The 14,191-nt window shown below is 39.4% G+C and overlaps 1 protein-coding gene across 1 annotated transcript in view; it reads left to right on the forward strand.

Annotated features, from left to right (window-relative positions):
* Window positions 1–3,283: 3,283 nt before the first annotated feature.
* The window catches only part of HAS2 (hyaluronan synthase 2), a 40,109-nt gene continuing 29,201 nt past the window's right edge, over window positions 3,284–14,191 (forward strand). The window contains exon 1 of the mRNA XM_077493277.1: window positions 3,284–3,795. The gene's annotated coding sequence lies outside the window, so the exon portion shown is untranslated. The remainder of the gene's footprint in view (window positions 3,796–14,191) is intronic.

The raw sequence follows: 14,191 nt of genomic DNA on the forward strand, positions 1-14,191 counted from the left end.
GGGCTGCACGTAATTCTCAATATATATATATAATGCTTGGGAGGACTGTCAGAAACTGCAGACCTAATAGAGGAAATGAGGGTCAGAGAGTGTGGGCAGGATACATTTATGGCTGGGGATATGCTACAGAAGGCAATATGAGACTGGGAACATGTTATACAAGAGTAGTAGAGATCAATGCTATTACCAGAATCAATGTACCAGCTACAGATTGCTGAGGTCAGAGGGCCACACATCATATACCACAAGGCCACATCAGGCAATCGTGCTGCAGGTTGGGCACCAGGGGGTATAGAGCGTAAATTGCGGGCGTATTCACGTTCACAGGATTCACAGCTGCTCAGTAGAGCTGACCAATATAATGAATGGTTTATGCGTAAATGTGTATTACTGGAGCCCCCTCCCCCCCTTCAGACACAGACTGTCTTTGCCCAGGGTTGTACTCCGTCTGCCTGCATCTACGCATGTAGCAGCATAATCCGCATACAGTCCTACATTGCTGAACACAGCAACTGTATCCCCCGAGCACCCACATTTTATGTTATATACCCAAAAGTGTCTGTGTCCATCTGGTCTAAGGACTACTAAACTGCATGCTACATCTTTTTATACAATGTGTCTGAATTTTATTTTATTTTTTTTTAAATAAAAAAAACTGTCATAGTGTCATATAAGTGTCAAATACAGGCTGTTATTAGTGATTACAACATTTGCTAAATAAATATGTTCCATTTATATTTATGGGTTCTGATACACTTTAGTCAAATTATTTATTTATATATCTATATATCTTATAACATTTTATAATGTATGAATGTATTTATTTGTTTTTATTTATATTGCATGTGATTGCCATTTCTTGGCAGAAACATGAAAGATTTTTTTTTCTTTTTTTATATTTCCTAACCAGCCTATTATAGTAATATGGCAATAACTATTTGTCTATATATGTATATATTTTAAAACATTTATAATGTAATATATATGTATTTATTTATTTATTTTTATTTATTTATTTACAGTATATTGCATGTGATTGCCATGTGTATGAAGAAACGTTATATATAATAATATATATAAATTATAATAAAATGTTATAAAATATATACATATATAAATAAATAGTCACTACCATATTACCATTATAGGCTGGTTATAAAACATAAAATATATATATGTATATATATATGTATATATATATATATGTATATATATATATATATATATATATATATATATATATATATATATATATATATATATATATTTACATATAGATATATATATATATCTATATATGTAGACATATCTATCTATCTATGTAGACATATCTATCTATCTATCTATCTATCTATCTATATCTATCTATCTATCTATATATCTATATATATATAGATAGATAGATATATATATATATATATATATATATATATATATATATATAAAATGTTTCCTAACCAGCCTATTATGGTAATGATTATTTATTTATATATTTTATAACATTTTATAATTTATTTTATATATGTATTTTTAGTATTTTTTGTTTTTATTTTTTTTATTTTTATTTTTTGTATTTTTTTTTATTTACAGTATATTGCATGTGATCGCATAATATATATATATATATATTTCTTTTCTTTTTCTTCCCTAACCAGCCTATTATGTTAATAACCCCCCTCCTTGTCCTCTCTTCCCCACTGCTTTTTTTCAGAGTGCTATGCTTTGTAACAACCCCATCAAAATCATATTAGCCAGTTCCACGTTTGCAATGAGATCTATGTGCCAGTATGTTTATTCACCTCTGGGGGTGTAAGGGAGGAAGGATTTCCAGTGGCACTATTCAATAATCAGTTGTCCCCCCCCCCCCCACCCCCCAGCCCCCCAGCCATCAGCAGAAATGGGTTGGTAATTTTATAGGGATGATGCTGTGGCACTATCACTTATTTACTGAGACTTACAGTGATTATTGCAAACTCAGCTGGGAGCACACACTACAACTCTTGTTCCAGCAAGCTTGCAGTGTTCACAGCATTTTTTGCAATACAGTGGAGTCTCAGAAGCAATTCAGCAAAAGCAAAAAAATAAATAAATAAATAAATTGCCATGAATTTTCTCCATACTGTATATTTATTATTTTCTCAACAGCGCCATCTACCGACCGTTCCTCAAACTGCAGCCTGGCTCAATGACATTTAACTCTAAAGCATCTTATTTTTTACTCTGGACCGGAGGGGAGCTGGAGGGAAGTCCGATAATATGCTTGTAACTGTAGGAGGGGAAGGGGGGCACCTTTTTTTCTTGGAAATCTGCGATGTTAGAAAAAAAAAAAAAAGAAAAAAACATTTTCCACCAATTAAAATAAAAAAGTGGTATTTTTCACATCCCTGTCTTTTTAACCCTTCCATGGCTATAGAGGTAACGGTCCTGATGGTTTTAGATAAGCAATCTGTGGGGGGGGGTTGATTCAATGGTCCGGTAGGTTGGGTAGTCATGTAACTATAGCAGCTGTCAAACTGCCTAAACTTTTGCAAAAGTTTTCTGATCGTTAAAAAAAAGTAAAATAAATGTAAAAAAATGCATCAGTTCGAAGAACCTGATTTTTTTTTATATTGTACATAGAGATCTGCTAGATGGGGAATTGCTGCTGAAAATCTGAGACTTTTTGGAACTGATGCTATTTTTTTGTTTTATATATATATATATATATATATATATATATATATATATATATATATATATATATATATATATATATATATATATATATAAGAATATAAATATATATATTCCCCTATTTAAATGTATATATATATATATATATATATATATATATATATATATATATATATTTCAATTTAAATATATATATATATATATATATATATATATATATATATTTCTAAATTTAAATAGAGGAATATATATATATATATATATATATATATATATATATATATATATATATATATATATATATATATATATATATATAAAACAAAAAAATAGCATCAGTTCCAAAAAGTCTCAGATTTGCAGCAGCAATTCCCCCTCTAGCAGATCTCTTTGTACAATATAAAAATAAAAAAAAATCAGGTGGTGACAGCCTATGTTGGCTCATGCAATGGTTGCAATTATGGTAATTGTATGCTTTTTTTTTTCTTCTTTAAACTCACCCCTGCCAAGAGAAAAAAAAAAGTGAATGAGTTTTTTTTTTTTTTTGTGAAGTCCCCTCCTCCCTGAGTCCCTCCCCTAATAAAGACAGGATCCCCAGCTCTATTTGCACTGGTTTAAAGACCCCTGTAACTTGGAGGAAGAAAGGCAACAGCATAAAAAAAAAAGAGGAAATGTCAAAGGAGAAGGTCTGGAAAAAATTAATCGCTGATGGTTTGGAGAAGTTCTCTTAAAGAGGGCTCCACACTGGTGTGTCAGCCTCACAACACAGACTGTACACTGATGCTGCACATCTGGACTGCCCACTGCTCAATGCCTTGCACTGTATGTACATTACCAGTCTTGGATAGATAGACAGCATAGGCTTTTTATTTAGTTTTTATATATTTTTTAGTTTAGATAGATTTTTTTTATTTTTATTTTTTAACTTGGAATACAAGTGGATTTTTTTTTTTTTTTTTTAACACAACCACTTTCTTGCTCCAAGTGGTTTTTCACTTTTTTTTATGGTTGCTTTAACATTGCTGAGCATACTTCATCTGTTATATTACCTCAGTGTTGGAAACTGTTTGTTCAAGAAGACCACACAAAGCCTGTGACCACCGGAACCCTGGGAGACTCAAGGTACAGTGATGCTTGAATGCAGAGCAAACTTTCTACTGCTACTTGATTTTACACGTGGTGCAAAAGTTTCTACAGTGCTTATGTTGGGCTGTTGGGCTGGTAGGGTGACCAGCTGGGATTTGTAGTTCTACAATAGCTGTAAGGTGTGGGGGGGGGGTCTGATTCTGTTACCATCATTGGTTTTGGGGTAGGCTGTGGGAACGATGGTCTGCAGGAACTTGTGGTTCTACAGCAGCTAAATGGGCACAAATTGCCTGCTTCTCCTAAAAGTGATATTGATTTTGCTTTATTTTTTTTTCAAATCAGCGATTCTAGGGGTAAGCTGTGGGGATGTCAGGGTGAACTACTGGGACTTTTAGTTCTACAGCAGCTATAGAAGGGTGATGGGGCTGATTCTAATCCCATCAGTGATGCTAGGGCAGACTATGGGACTAGTATGGTGATTTACTAGGGCTTGTAGTTCTACAGCAGCTCTAGAGGGGTGATGGATCTAATTCTGCTCCCGTTAGTTAGGCTGTTGAACTAATAGGGTGACCTATTGGGACTTGTAGTTCTATAGCAGCATAGAGGGGTGGTGGGTCTTATTATGCTCCTATCAGTAGTTCTGGGGCAGGCTGTGGGACTGGTAGGGTGGTCTGCTGGAACTTGTGGTTCTACAGCAGCTAAATAGGCATAATGTGCCTGTGCTTTCCCTAAAAGTGGTCTTGATTCATAGTATTGATTCATAGAATTTTTTTTGCAAAAGGGGATGGACTGTGGATGGTAGGGTGACCTACTGGGATTTTTAGTTATTTGCTAGTTATAGAGGGAGTGATTAGTCTGATTCTGCTCCCATCAGTGATCCAAGGGGCAGGCTGTGGGACTGGTAGGGTGACCTACTGGGACTTGTAGTTCTGCTGCAGCTCTAGGAGGGTGATGGGTCTAATTCTGCTCCCATCACTGAGCCTAGGCACAGGCTGTGGTACTGGTAGGGTGACCTACTGGGACTTGTAGTTCTACAGCAGCTCTAGAGGGGTGAGGGGTGCATTTCTTCTCCCATCAGTGATCTTTTGGGGTAGGCTGTGAGACTGGTAGGGTGACCTACTGGGACTTGTAGTTCTACCGCAGCTATAAAGGGTTTATGGGTCTAATTCTGCTCCCATCAGTGATCATAAAGGGAAGGCTGTTGGACTAGCAGGGTGACCTACTGGCACTTGTAGTTCTACAGCAGCTATAGGTGGCTGATGGGACTGCATTTGCTCCCATCAATGGTTCTGAGGGTGGGCTATGGAACTGATAGGGTGACCTGCTGGGATTTGTAGTTCTACAGAAGTTATAGAGGGGTGATGGGTATGATTCTGCTCCCATTAGTGGTTCTGGGGGCAGGTTGTGGGACTGGTTGGCTAGAACTTGTGGTTCTACAGCAGTTAAATGGGCATAATATGCCTGCTTCCCTAATAGTTGTCTTGATACAGCTTTTTTTAATATAGTAGTTTACATTCAACTGGACTGTGCACTCCAGATTTTTTTTAAATTAAACTTAGATGAATAAAACATTCACAATTACATAAAGATATAAGTAGAATATATATATATATATATATAACATAATTATTACAATAAAAATAAAAAAGGTGGCATTTTTATAATATATTTTAGAATAAATGTAATATATATATATATTTTTTAAACATATGTGCAGTTTACATGCAATACTAACATTTATTATATATATTTATAAACAGATGTGTCACTTACATGTAATAGTAACATTTATTATATATATTTATAAACAGATGTGTCACTTACATGTAATAGTAACATTTATTATATCTATATTTATAAACAGATGTATCGTTTGCATGTAATAGTAACATTTATTATATTCAGGCATGTAAAGGACATCCTCAGGCAGTATATTCTCACAGTTGCTAATAAGTGTTACATGTGTGTATTGTAATAGAATGCATCCATTCATTGTAGTACTCAGCCCCTTCCCTTATAAGTAAGGCAGGCGATGATGTCTGCAGAGGAGGGGAGGGGGATGTGGCTCTGATTATTGCCTCCAGGAATATAGAAATACGTGCCAAGGACTTGTCTAGGTATGGGGGTGGGGGGTGTCAAGTCCAACCTCAGAGGCAATGAAAAAAAGACTTAAAGATGATGTGTCACAGACACCTCTATTGGAATTGTGGATCCAGGGTGGGCTTTGTCCAAGGCTGTGCCCATTGGCAGATCTGTCTTCACACCTCCCCAGCTCTGCATTTGAATGAAAGAAGGATGCTCTGTTCAGCATCCCACCTTGTCCCAAATAACATTTGTGTTGCCGGTCTGGAGGAGTATAAAAAACAGCTCCATTATTCTAATATACAACCTTCTAGTTGCTCCATTGTATCACCAGTCTTTGGGTTGCGAAACTGTTACATTGTATCAACACTTCTGTATCAACACTTATGAATAACCAGGGTGAAGCGAACATAGTGGCATCACCATAGTAACCAATCACACCTTAGCTAATTCTCAGACCTGGTGCCAACTTTTTAAATTGCCCAAGTCAATAAAGACCTTTTTTTGTGGGTGTGGAGGGGAGGGGGTGGGGGATTTGCCATTGAGACCCTCAACAATATTAGCTTCTCTAATGAAAAAAAAAACCCAACTGAGTATGTGATCATCTGTAGAAATAATTCTTGGAGCCTGTTTGGGGGTGGGGTGAGTAAAAGCTGTGTATCCCCGTTGGATCTTGGAGCCCAAGTTAATGAAGACTTTTTTGTGGGGGCGGAGGTGAGGATTTGCCATTGGGACCCTCAAAAATATTAGCTTCTCTCTAAAAAAACAAAACAAAACAACAACAAAAAAAAAGAACAATGGAATATGTGATCATCTGTAGAAATAATTCTTGGAGCCCATTTGGGGTTGGGGGTGAGTCAAAGCTGTGCATCCCTGTTCAATCTTGCAGCCCAAGTCAATGAAGACCTTTTTTGAGAGGGTGAAGGTGGGGCAGATGGCCATTAAGACCCTCAACAATATTATTTTTCTAAAACAAGTGAAGAAATAATTCTTGGAGCCTATTTGTGGGTGGGGCGAGTCAAAGCTGTGAATCCCTGTTCAATCTTGGAGCCCAAGTCAATGAAGACCTTTTTTGAGAGGGTGAAGGTGGGGCAGATGGCCCTTAAGACCCTCAACAATATTAGTTTCTAAAACGACTGAAGAAATAATTCTTGGAGCCCATTGGGGGCGGAGCGACTCACAGCTGTGCATCCCTTTCTGATCTTGTACTATGCACTCTTATTGCTATTAGCAAGAGGTCTTTTCTTCACTGTAGCAGCAGCATTTAGAGTTCCAAATCATTAAGCTGTACCAACAAATTAGGATTTTATAAGATTGGCAATAGTTGACTAAAAAAGAGAAGCAAAGGTAAAAAAATGATTGTTGCCATAGCAACCAATCAGAATGTAACTTACATTCTCTAACATGCACAAGGGATGGATCTATTGAATGTACCGGCTTTTCCCTCCTGCACGTTATCATTGTTATTAGAATTCAAAAGTTGCTACATTGTATCAGTTAAGAGTTAGTAGCTAGCTACAGTTTGTGGCTGCGCTGCATCAGCATCTTAAAATTCCATACCGGTTACATGACATCATCAGTTTAGAATTCTATAATTGTTATATTCTATGAGCCGTTTAGAATTTTATAACTGTTATAATCCAGGAGCCTTTTAGAGTGCTGTAACTGTTACATTGCATGGGTCAGTTAGAGTCCTTTAGATGTTAACTTGTGTAAGCCAGGGCTTCTCAACTCCAGTCCTTAAGGTGCCCCGACAGGTCATGTTTTCAGGCTTTCCATTATTTTTCACAGGTGATTTGATCAGTTTTACTGCCTTAGTAATTACCACAGCCATTTCATTTGAGGGAAATCCTGAAAACATGACCTGTTGGGGCACCCTGAGGACTGGAGTTGAGGAACACTGGTACTTAATGTGATTGTAGCCATTGAAAGTCCTATAGATGTTACATTGTAAGAGTCATTGAGAGTCCTATACAGCAGAATAGATGTTACATTGAGTGAGCCATTGATATTCCTATAGATACATTGTAGGAGTCATTCAAAATTCTATAGATGCTACATTGCCCAACCCATTGAAAGTTCTATGGCTGTTACATTGTAAGAGCCATTGAAAGTTCTATGGATGTTACATTGTAAGAGTCATTGAGAGTCCTATACAGCAGAATAGATGTTACATTGAGTGAGCCATTGATATTCCTATAGATGTTACATTGTAGAAGTCCTTGAGAGTTCTATAGGTGTTACATCGTTTGAGCTATTGAAAGTCCTATGGATGTTACATTGTATGAGCCATTGAGAGTCTTATGGCAGTTAAACTGAGTAAGCCATTGAGCGTCATATAGATCTAACATTGTAGGAGTCATTAAGAGTCTATAGATGCTACATTGTATGAGCCATTGAAGGTTCTACTGATGTTACATTGTAGGAGCCATTTAGAGTTCTTTAACAGTTACAATACAAGAGCCATTTAGAGTTCACTAGAAGTTACTTTGTAAGATCATTCAGAGTTCTACAGCTGTTACATTATATGAGGCTTTTGGAACTCTATATGGTTAAACCATAACAATCCAAGCCCCAGACAGCCTAGGTTCCCCTTGCTTTGATAATTAGACTGAAACGTGGCATGCAGGGTACCTACTTCAATAAAAGCCTGTTTAATGATGTCCAGGGTGAGGCTACTGGCAGCTGAGCAGCCTCCAGATAGCCATGCTGTATTAGAAAACCACATTTGTGATCCCTCCCTGTTTGGGCTCGAACCCAGAGCTCTGCTGGATCCAACAGTCGGGGTTATAACGTTACTTTGGCACATTTCTAGCATAATGAAAAGCTAAGTCATTAAGAGAGGCAGGGCCAGCCGGAAAGGGAGACAGAAACAAGCACGTGGGATTATAACGCGCACATAAGGCTCAGTCCACAAAGCTAACACAGCGGGATAAGTACCCTTATTTACAAAAAAAAAAAGCGTGACAGTTATTTTCAGTCAAGTCCAATGACATTTGACAATTACAGTCACATGAATAACAACAGAGGGGGAGATTTACTAAAACTGGAGAGCTCTCAATCTGTCGCAGCTGTGCATGGTAGCCAATCAGCTTCTAACCTCAGTTTGTTCAATGGGGCTTTGGCAATATAACCTGGGAGCTGATTGGTTTCTCTGCAGAAGTGAGCCTAATTTTGCACTCTCCAGCTTTAGTAAATAAACCCCAGACTGCGTTAGCCTGATGTTAAAGCTTTGTAAATGCGATTTTTAATTTTGTTTGCAAGAGGCACAATTTGCGACATGACTTCTTTTGCGTGAAGTCGGCAGTGAGCTTGTTTGCACAGAAAGTCAGGAGCGAGCAGATTATTTAAATCATAAAACTCGCTGTACTGAGAGAGCAGTGTATGAGGTTTGGCTCAGCTCCTGAGCAGCAAGCTACCAGAGTTATGAAGTTGCCTCTTGTACTCTGTGCTCCACGTGATCCATGTAGGGGGAATACCTTTGACGTCACCGAGGTGTAGACCTCCCAGAGTGACGCAACATCTGCTGTGCCTGGGGTTGGATGGTTGCTGTAGACTAGATGAGTTCCCTGGGTTGGAAGGCTGAGCTAGAGATAAGAAAGAGGGATGGATGGTTTTTAGAGGGGCGATGACAGCCCACAGATAATCTGGCACTTTATTCTGGGAGTCTGAAGCTGTTCCAATGGGGACAGGAAGCTGTTATCTCTACATACATTAAAAGGGTGACTTTCCATTGGATAATAGTGGCACATTTTCCAACGCTTTGGATTCTTCACTGTCACCTTCCACCTTATCTACTATGACCAAATATAGAACCTACGCTTTTTATTCTCCATTTATAGTGAGCAGGGCTATAGTGCTTAGTCCTTGGGTTTCTTTTCAAGGAGGCATAGACTGAAGCTATATGCAGACTGCAATTGCTGAACGTTTGAAGATGCTAGTTGACTAGTTATGATGATCCAAAGGCTTTCATGCTTTCTGAGTTCATGTAAACATGTAGATCAAGAGTTTTGATTTTTCTGACCTCGTGTTCTGGGTGATTGGCTAAAGAAATCATTCTCCAGGATAAGGATAGCAATGGACGCTTTCATATTTCTCCCACTACAGTTTTCCTGTACAGTGCCTCGAAAAAGTATTCATACACCTAGAAATTTTCCACATTTTGCCATGTTACAGCCTAAAGTTTAAATGTATTTTGTTGGGATTTTATGTGATAGACCAACACAAAGTGGCACAAGGAAAATGATAAATGGTTTTCAAAATGTTTTACAAATAAATATGTGAAAAGTGTGGCATGCATTTGTATTCAGCCCCCTTGAATGGGATACCCCAAACTAAAATCGAGTGGAACCAATTGCCTTCAGAAGTCACCTAATTAGTAAATAGAGTCCGCCTGTGTGTAATTTAAAGCGGGAGTCTTCCGTTTAAAAAAAAAAAAAGCCAGCAGCTACAAATACTGCAGCTGCTGACTTTTAAAATAATGACACTTACCCGCCCAGCGCGCCTGCGATTTCGGCACCCGAAGCCGATCTCTCGATCGTCTCTCGGGTGCTGTCGCCGCCATCTTGGGTATGGGAATCAGGAAGTGGAGCCTTGCGGCTGTATTTCCCAGTTCCCTACTGCGCATGCGCGAGTCGCGCTGCGCAATAAGGATGGTCCCCGCTGTCTCCGGGATCCGTGTGTTTCCCAGCAGGCAGCGAGGGACCTTTGGAAAGGGGCGTAGATTCTGTGGAAAGGGGCGTACCTTCTGCAGAATCTACGCCGGAAGTGGGTGCAGATACCTGTACTGTACAGGTACCTGCACCCCCCTCCCCCCTAAAAGGTGCCAATTGTGGCGCCGGAGGGGGGGGGGGTTCCAATGAGCGGAAGCTCCACTTTAGGGTGGACCTCCGCTTTAATCTCTGTATAAATGTTCTGTGAAGCCTGTAGAGGTTTGTTACAGAAGCTTAGTGAACAAACAACATCATGAAGCCCAAGGAACACACCAGACAGGTCAGGGATAAACTTTTGGAGAAGTTTAACCACTTCAGCCCCGGAAGATTTAGCTGCTCAATGAGCAGGCCATTTTTTGTGATACGGCACTGCGTCACTTTAACTGACAATTGCGCGGTCATGCGTCATGGTACCCAAACACCTTTCCCTTTCTTTTGTTGGTATATGATCACCTCTGCGGTTTTGATTTTTTTGCGCTATAAACAAAAGAAGAGTGACAATTTTGAAAAAAAAACACAATATCTTTTACTTTTTGCTATAAGAAATATCCCACATTTAAAGTGGTTGTAAACCCTTACAAACCACTTTGACCTACAGGTAAGCCTAGATTAAGGCTTACCTGTAGGTCCCAGAAATATCTCCTAAACCTACACGGTTTAGGAGATATATGCCAAAATACAGGCACCGCTGTCTACGGCGCATGTGCCGTAGACAGCGGCGCGCAGGCGCACTGAGTGCAACGCTGTCAACGGCGATATGCCGTGAGTGGCGGCTCCCGTGCACATGCGCGGGAGTGACGTCATCGCGGCTTCGTCAAATGACAGCGGCGGAGCAGCGAGACCCACCGAGAAGATGGATGCTTCGGACTACAGGGGACAGCGGTGACTTCGCTGGCTCCTGTGTCAGGTAAGTGACACATAATGGACTATGCGATGCATAGTAGTCCATTATGCTTTACCTTTGCAGGGAATCAAAGAGGAAGTAAACTCATCAGGGTTTACTTCCTCTTTAAGAAAAAAAAAAAATAATTTTTCCTCCGTTTAGGCCGTATTCTTCTACATATTTTTAGTAAAAAAAAATCGCAATAAGCTTATATTGATTGGTTTGAGCAAAAGTTATAGCGTCTACAAAATAGGGGATAGATTTATGGCATTTTTATTATTATATTGTTTTTTTACTAGTAATGGCGGTGATCAGCAATTCTTATTGGGACTGCGATATTGCGGCGGACACATCGGACACTTTTGACACATTTTTTGGACCAGTGATGACTATATGGCGATCAGTGCTATAAAAACGCACTGATTACTGTATAAATGTCACTGGCAGGGAAGAAGTTAACACTATTAACACTAGGGGCGATTAAGGGGTTAACTGTGTTTCCTAGGTGTGTTCTAACTCTGGAGGGAATGGGACTGACTAGGAGGAGAGAGAGATCGGTGTTCATACTTAGTATGAACACACGATCTGTCTCCTCTCCCCTGAGAGAACCCGGATCTGTGGGTTTACACACCCAGGTCCCAGTTCTCACTCTGTCACAAGCGATCCCGGGTGTCCGGCGGTCATCGCACCCGCCGGGTACTCGCATTGCCTCCAGCTGTGGGTGTGCGCGTGCCTCTGGTGGCATGCAATCAGAGAAGCAGCCAAGAGGCCCATGGTGGATCTGGAGGAGCTGCAGAGATCCACAGCTCAGGTAGGAGAATCTGTCCACAGGACAACTATTAGGCCGCGTACACACGCGGGGACTGTTCGGCCAACTTTGTCCGCTGAACAGTGTTTCGGCGGACAGTCCGCCCGTGTGTGGGCGTTCAGCGGACAGTTTCAGCGAACAGTCCGCTGAACAAGGTTTTTCGGAATTTCCGAAAAACTGTCCGCTGAAACCTTGTTTCAGCGAACAGTTCCCTCGTGTGTAGGCTTGTTCGACAAACTAAGTTCCGCGCATGCTCAGAAAGGATTTACACGCCGAAAGTTATAATGCAGTGTATAGGACGTCGTATTTTTCGTCCCGTCGTACGTGCCGTTCACGTCATCGCGCACGGTTTCAGCAAACTGTTCGTACGTCGTGTGTGGCCATGTCCGTCCATGCTAATTTTGAGTGGACTGTTTGCCGAAACTGTTTGACGGACAAAGTTGGCCGAACAGTCCCCGCGTGTGTACGCGGCCTTAGTCGTTCATTCTACAAATCTGGCCATTATGGAAGAGTGGCAAGAAGAAAGCCATTGTTGAAAGAAAGCCATAAGAAGTTACCTTTGTAGTTCACAAGAAACCATGTGGGGGACACAGCAAACATGTGGAAGAAGGTGCTCTGGTCAGATGAGACCAAAATTGAACTTTTTGGCCTATAAGCAAATGCACACTTTTCATTTGTAAAAAAATTGGAAAACCATTCTTCCACTTCACAATTATGTGCCACTTTGTGTTGGTCTATCACATAAAATCCCAATAAAATACATTTACGTTTTTGGTTGTGACACGACAAAATATGGAACATTTCAAGGGATATGAATACTTTTTCAAGGCACTGTATATGGCATAACATTATATAGGTGATATTCCTTCATTGTTATTTTTTCTACCAGCACTCTAGAATGCCTATGTTAAATGTCACAAAGCTCTTGCACCCAAAAACAATATAAAAACCTCATAGGCTTGAATTTTGATTCCTTTCTCCTGTTTTGCCAAACTTTGAGCCACGAGTGGCCCTGCAAGTACCACCCTATTCAATAAAAGTCCATTTCAAAATCAACTGAGACTAAGAGAACATTTTTGGCTAAATGTTTGGCAATGCCATTGTCAGCCAGGGGTGCCACGGATACCTAAATACAATAGCTGGCAGTGGAGATGCCTTCAGTCACGCAGTTATCATGCTAACTAACATGCAAACAAATCAGTTACCTGGTTGATTGATTATTTCAAGTTTTTTTCAACTATATTGCATATGTTCCACTGCCATTTGTTTTCTTCTTTTGACACGTTAAAATAACCAGGCTTTGATTTTTGCTTTTTCTGGAGCCATTCAATTATTTATAGGCTTGGTTTTAATTAGAATAAAGCTAGCAATAACCAAAATGAAAAAGAAATATAGAAAAAAATGGTGACCTACAGAGACCATATTAATAGCAGTAAGGATATATAAAGCATAATACAATAGAACCGTTAATTTTAATGTTATTAATTGCCTTTTGTATCTCATACAGTAGTAGTGCCATCCCACTGGAGCCCCCTACTGGCCTTTTGCTGCCTTACAGTCTTGAGGGTGGTCTATTTCTATCCATGGGACCAGTAGCACTTCATTCTTCTTAAGATTTCAATTTATATTTTTTACTCATACTGGAGGAAGAGGAAATGTTTTGAATGTTTTAGCATGGGAAACTTATTAAATAACCCACAATGAAATTTCCATAATCTTCCCTTGTGGCAGTCCTCTAATAATTCTTTCAGAGTGGAACATTACATCCAGAGAAATAGAAATTCTCAGCAAAGTGGCCCACTTACATCCCTTATAATCTGATAAACTGACAGTCCAAATAATTCACCATAAGCCCTTGTACACACGGTCGGACATTCTGACAACCAAATCCGTTGAATTTTGTCCGAAGGATTTTGTCCGACGGATTTTGTCCGAAACTGTTGCATA

The sequence above is a fragment of the Lithobates pipiens genome, unplaced genomic scaffold, assembly GCF_037356315.1.
Source record: "Lithobates pipiens isolate NorthernLeopardFrog02 unplaced genomic scaffold, aLitPip1_a1.2 Scaffold_19, whole genome shotgun sequence".
Classification (NCBI taxonomy): Eukaryota; Metazoa; Chordata; class Amphibia; order Anura; family Ranidae; genus Lithobates; species Lithobates pipiens.